Below are 7,225 nucleotides of genomic sequence, written 5' to 3' on the forward strand. Positions count from 1 at the left end.
CCAATTACCCAATTTTAATAATTAGCCCAACATCATGATTACTTCGTTTTAAACAAGCATAATAATAACTTAGCTACGAGACATTAATATAAAAAGGTTGAACATAACTTACAATGATTAAAAATAGCGTAGCGTTACACGGACAGAATTTCGACTTACACCCTTACAACATTCGCTAACATACCCTTATTATTAGAATTATAATTAAAATTAAAATATAAATTATAAATATAAATATATTACGTATATATTGAGAGAGAGATGAAAAAAAAGATGATAAATTCGATCAGAATTCGGTTGGCTTTATAGCCAGAAATGAAATTTGGGGCTCCGCGACTCGCGGCAAAATGGCCTTAAAACTCCGCGAGTCGCGGAGAGGTATTTTCATTTCACACCCTTGGAGTTTCTGGCTGCCGACGGTTTTAATAATATATATATATAATATATATATAATTAATATAATTAATTATATATTATATTATATTTATATACATAGTTAACTTGTAATTTTTAGTCCGTTGCGTCGAGCGTTAAGAGTTGACTCTGGTCCCGGTTCCGGTTTTTCGAACGTCCTTGCGTACAATTTAATATCTTGTACTTTGCGTTTTGAATCTTGTACTCTTGTGTTTTCGAGACGTTTCTTATCAATATTTGGAACCTTTTTGATTGTCTTTTGTACTTTTGAGCTTTTTGGTCGTTTGCGTCTTCAATTCGTCGAATCTGTCTTTTGTCTTCACCTTTTATTATTTAAACGAATATCACTTGTAAATAGAACAATTGCAACTAAAAGCTTGTCTTTCTTGAGGAATAATGCTATGAAATATATGTTCGTTTTTAGCATTATCACCTTCTAACTTGACTTTTAAAATCAACTAAACACATGTTCTATATCTATATGATATGCTAAATTAATGATTTAAAACCTGGAAACACGAAAAACACCGTAAAATCGGATTTACGCCGTCGTAGTAACACCGCGGGCTGTTTTGGGTTAGTTAATTAAAAACTATGATAAACTTTGATTTAAAAGTTGTTATTCTGGGAAAATTATTTTTCTTATGAACATGAAACTATATCCAAAAATCATGGTTAAACTCAAAGTAGAAGTATGTTTTCTAAAACGGTCATCTAGACGTCGTTCTTTCGACTGAAATGACTATCTTTACAAAAACGACTTGTAAATTATATTTCCGACTATAAACCTATACTTTTTATGTTTAGATTCATAAAATAGAGTTCAATATGAAACCATAGCAATTTGATTCACTCAAAACGGATTTAAAATGAAGAAGTTATGGGTAAAACAAGATTGGATAATTTTTCTCATTTTAGCTACGTGAAAATTGGTAACAAATCTATTCCAACCATAACTTAATCAACTTGTATTATATATTATGTAATCTTGAGATACCATAGACACGTATACAATGTTTCGACCTATCATGTCGACACATCTATATATATTTCGGAACAACCATAGACACTCTATATGTGAATGTTGAAGTTAGCTATACAGGGTTGAGGTTGATTCCAAAATATATATAGTTTGAGTTGTGATCAATACTGAGATATGTATACACTGGGTCGTGGATTGATTCAAGATAATATATATCGATTTATTTCTGTACATCTAACTGTGGACAGCTAGTTGTAGGTTACTAACGAGGACAGCTGACTTAATAAACTTAAAACATCAAAATGTATTAAAAGTGTTGTAAATATATTTTGAACATACTTTGATATATATGTACATATTTGTTATAGGTTCGTGAATCGACCAGTGGCCAAATTTTACTTCTCGACGAAGTAAAAATCTGTGAAAGTGAGTTATAGTCCCACTTTTAAAATCTAATATTTTTGGGATAAGAATACATGCAGGTTTTATAAATGATTTAGAAAATAGACACAAGTACGTGAAACTACATTCTATGGTTGAATTATCGAAATCGAATATGCCCCTTTTTATTAAGTCTGGTAATCTAAGAATTAGGGAACAGACACCCTAATTGACGCGAATCCTAAAGATAAATCTATTGGGCCTAACAAACCCCATCCAAAGTACTGGATGCTTTAGTACTTCAAAATTTATATCATATCCGAAGGGTGTCCCGGAATGATGGGGATATTCTTATATATGCATCTTGTTAATGTCGATTTACCAGGTGTTCACCATATGAATGATTTTTATCTCTATGTATGGGATGTGTATTGAAATATGAAATCTTGTGGTCTATTGTTACGATTTGATATATATAGGTTAAACCTATAACTCACCAACATTTTTGTTGACGTTTAAAGCATGTTTATTCTCAGGTGAATATTAAGAGCTTCCGCTGTCGCATACTTAAATAAGGACAAGATTTGGAGTCCATGCTTGTATGATATTGTATAAAAACTGCATTCAAGAAACGTATTTCGATGTAACATATTTGTATTGTAAACCATTATGTAATGGTCATGTGTAAACAGGATATTTTAGATTATCATTATTTGATAATCTACGTAAAGCTTTTTAAACCTTTATTGACGAAATAAAGGTTATGGTTTGTTTTAAAAATGAATGCAGTCTTTAGAAAAATGTCTCATATAGAGGTCAAAACCTCGCAACGAAATCAATTAATATGGAACGTTTTTAATCAATAAGAACGGGACATTTCAATGATGCACCATCAGTATTAGTAAATCTCTGCAAAACACATTAAACACAAATTTTGTGCATCCAAATATGCATTAGTGTTAGCAAAATAACAACTTGAAACAATTACAATAACATGTTCAATCAAAATTAAACTTATACACATTTTCACAATTTTTACAATTCTACACTTTTTCAAATAAGCATATATGAAAATGTTTACAAAGTTCATAAGCATTCAACTCAAATAACATGTTAAAATAACCATTACTAGCAATTAAACAAGTTTCAAATGGCATTTACATCAATTTAATCAAGTTCATGAATTTTATACCTAAAAAGTCCACTTTAATTCTCAAAAATCATGTTTAGGATCAAAGTTTGGATCATTTAGCTACCTAAACATGTTACACTACTTAATTTAGCAATAATTCATGACAAAAATTGGTCATAACCTGTTTATATCAAAAAGCCCCAAATTGCTCAAGAACACAAACCCTAGATTCCTAAAAATTTTGAAGTTTTTGGCTTCAAATCATGTCAAATAGCATCAATCTAGGTTATACATGCATAATATATTAATAATTTAACTCTAATTACACTAGAAATGTAACAACCCAAACCAACCCGCGAACAAACCACGTGAAAATACAAAATAAAAAAAATTTGCTGCACAGTGAACTGGCGCGGCGCGCCAGTATGGCCGCGCGGCGCGCCATTCGGGTCTGTCCGGAAAATCTCAAAATGCGAAAAAGATTGACTAGTTCCAGACACTTTTAGACGAAACGCTTTTTACCATACATCCAAATATGTAAAACTAACCTGTTTCAAATATAAAATCAATCTTTTACAAGCGGGGCCCACATCGGCCGTTTTACGAGTTTAATACAATTTACGAGTTTCGACCACCAAAAAGTTTAAGTTCCAAACTACACAATGAGCATGGCATTGGGATTAAACTACCCAACTATCGGTCAAACTCCAAGAGCTACTAAAGCCAAAAGCGTCCCCTAGCATCAAGCGGGATCTCTAGTCCAAAACGATGCCCTTACCCTTGTCCAAAACCGAACCTATAAAAATAGTAAACAACGAGAGGGTAAGCAAAGCTTAGTGAATGCAATAATTATACGAATACATATATAATTATACCTACTTGCATACACTTACACACCAAACCGCAAACACGCTAGCATGCACATTTAGCTTATCGTCACAATAACAAGCTATAAATCTCCAATACCATAAGCTAGCATAACAACTGCATATGAATATAACTCGAATAATATAATACGCTTACAACACAAATAACCATGGTTAACCAATAGTACAAGGGAACGGCGCTCGCGAAAACGCCATCGGTGTTCATAACATCCGTTAGGGCACTTAACACCTCGCACCACTAACCCCTAGGGTGGCACCTTAACACCTCGGCACATCACCCCGAGTGGCATCTTAACACCTCGATGCATCACTCATTATTTTTACGGAGTGGTGTCTTAACACCTCGACACTACACTCCTAGGTGGCATCTTAACACCTCGATGCTACACCCGAGTGGCATCTTAACACCTCGATGCTACACTCTTCACGTGAAACATGGTGACTTAACACCTCGACACTACATATTTCACACTACAACAAATAGATTCATTATATACCTACACATATAATTATTCCACTCACTTTGTCGCCTTGAAGAATGCTACCGAATAATCTGCAAGTCGTCAATGGAAAGTACCTATTCCATTATCACAAATTCAACAACACACTTAGATTGGATTTACAAACCAACCCAATTTGACACTTAGTGCAAATTTGACCCAAATGCACTTCCAAGTACAAACCGCGCCCAAAATTAACCAATAATCACTAACACAAGTGAGAATGGTCTTAATACGCCAATTAAACCCCATCATATGTGTTAAATACCTATCTTGCCCAAAATGACACTTAAACCCTAATTTGACCCATAAGAAGTCAATATCACGCCATTAGCAAGTTTTGACACCAAAACATATTTAACTCGGTTCTATGCTTCAACCTAATCCATTTTAAGTTTATAAACCTTATTAATTCAAAAATTGGGTCATAATCATCACCAAACCCTAATTTTGACCCAAAGTCAAAATTAGTCAACCAACACACCTAAAAGTGTTCCAACACTTCCATAATCACTAAACCTAGTGATTAAACCCAATTACAAGTCCTAATCAAGGCCAATTTGTTCACCAACCCAAAATCCACCAACACTAACAATAAACCCGATTACTAGCATCACTAAACCCACTTCATGAGTCTAAATGGGTTTATCAACAAATCAAGTTCAAACCCTAACTTTGAATAGCAAAATCAACAATGAAATTCGGAGTTAGAACTTACCAATACCGCCAAAATGATGCCGTTGACGAGTAGAACAACTTTAATGCTTGAGGTTTGACCCGAAACAACCTCCTTCTTCTCCAAATGGAGTTCTCTCTCACTAGAACTCAATCTCTCACTAGGGTTTGAGGATGGGAGTGTTTGATGAGTGAGATGTGATCCAAACTGATCAATGGATCAGTTTTGATGACCCCAAACCGACCCCAAGTGAAAAGACCAAAGTACCCCTCATTTAGACCTTTTAAAAAGGCTGAAAATTGCATCAGACTGGTTCGGCGCGCCGCGCCAAATGGTGGGGCGCCGCTCCAACATGCAGGTCAGATTTCAGAAACTTGTTTTGGCCATAACTTTTTGACCGTAGCTCTGTTTTCGATGAATCAAATATCGTTGGAAATGTAATAAGATATTCTATCCAATGGTAAGGCTTTGAAATATCAACTCAAACTTTATTTGGGGTTGAAAAGATACGTACACACCTTGTCACTTCGGACAACGTCCAGTTTCCTTCGACGTTCGAGCAAGCAACACGTACACTTCATACACGCATCGTACACCATAAATACATTAGGTACAATAAATATTTGGGTCTTACAACTCTCCCCCACTTAAACTCGATCACGTCCTCGTGATCTTCTCCACTTAACCAATTCGGAACTACTCAACGGTCCTCAATTATAAGTCCCAATCCTACTTTTCTAAGCAATTCTTCCCAATGAATCGCCTTTAACAACTAAAATCGTCACCCGCGATTTTATCGAAACTAAAATCCGAGCACTAAAACCTGCTCAATCCCCCATACATCAGGAAAAACTCAACCGATCTCGTACCGAGATATCAACCCTATAGTGTACCCTTTCCAAGTACAATGCTAAAAACAACCAAATATCGACCTAAGGTCAACAACCCAAACGATGAAGACCAAATAAAGACGAATCCTTACGGATAACACTTACCATCTAACACCCTTAGTAGTGCGCAAACATAGCTAATACGCAACTACCCAATTACGTGAGCAAAATACGGCTATTACATCACTAATCACACAACATGGTCCTTACGACCGAACCATCAGAGCTTAAAACAACCAGTGGTTCTCAAGTCCAACAACGCGAAGGTTAGTTCACACGAAACCCATGGTGTACAAAAACAGCTATCGTGATATATCCGTAGTGTGCAAAAACGGCTTTTGCAACACTACCAACCATATGTGAGCGAAACACGGCTATCGCATCACTATTTACCAACGTGTGAGTAAAAATCGGCTATCACTCACAACCACGAGTGGTTAACGAAGAGCTAATCCTTCCGGATATCCCTCGTCACCTATCTTAAGTCAAACGCAGTCAACATAGAGATAACCCCAAATAAACACCACATAATCACCTTGTAGTTCACAAAATGGCTATTGTGTAACTACCACCCAAAGTATACGATAATGAGGCATCGTAACCTTTCTCAAAGTCCCATTACTCTATTCCCAAAGGTAACCACACGGCTATCACAATCGAGCCAAGAACCACCCACATTACTCATGGACACAACAATAATTCCCTAGAAGAGAATCCGGCATACACATCCCTTTACCGAGGGATCTTACCTTGCTCGTCGAACACGTAAATTATCTCCCAATGAGATTTACCACCTTACCACCGCGGTGATAATTTAAATCCAAAAACCATAAGTACAATTTATTCCAAATCGTACTTTTACCACAATCAACCAATGTAGGTCTCAACACTAGCTTCGAATCCCTACGAGCATCGTCCAAATATCACTGCAATAGAACACCTTCGTGCAAGAGTACAAACTCCCCCACTTAGGACTCCGCTTCGTAACCACATCATCGAATAATAGCATCCCGTGGAATGACCACTTATCAACATACACAACCAATATCCTCATTGGTTATAGTCCTTGAATTCTCGCGAATTCGTCCTTAACAATAAATTCCGACGATAAACACATGCTCACTTTCGCAGAAAGAGTGACCACTAACCTAACAACTAATGAGCCAAATCGCATTACCGTAACTCCTATGAGAGAGACGAGGTTCACCCGTCTTGCATCTTTTAATACGCACGTTACCATAATCTTGCTCCAACCTTGAGCATACGAAGAAATTTAAGCTATCCTTAAACTCTTGAACGAAGAGTCTACCACAATTTACACAAACCTTACACTTGCAATAATCCAATTGCTATAGTTTATCAA

Source organism: Rutidosis leptorrhynchoides, chromosome 7, assembly GCF_046630445.1.
Source record: "Rutidosis leptorrhynchoides isolate AG116_Rl617_1_P2 chromosome 7, CSIRO_AGI_Rlap_v1, whole genome shotgun sequence".
Classification (NCBI taxonomy): Eukaryota; Viridiplantae; Streptophyta; class Magnoliopsida; order Asterales; family Asteraceae; genus Rutidosis; species Rutidosis leptorrhynchoides.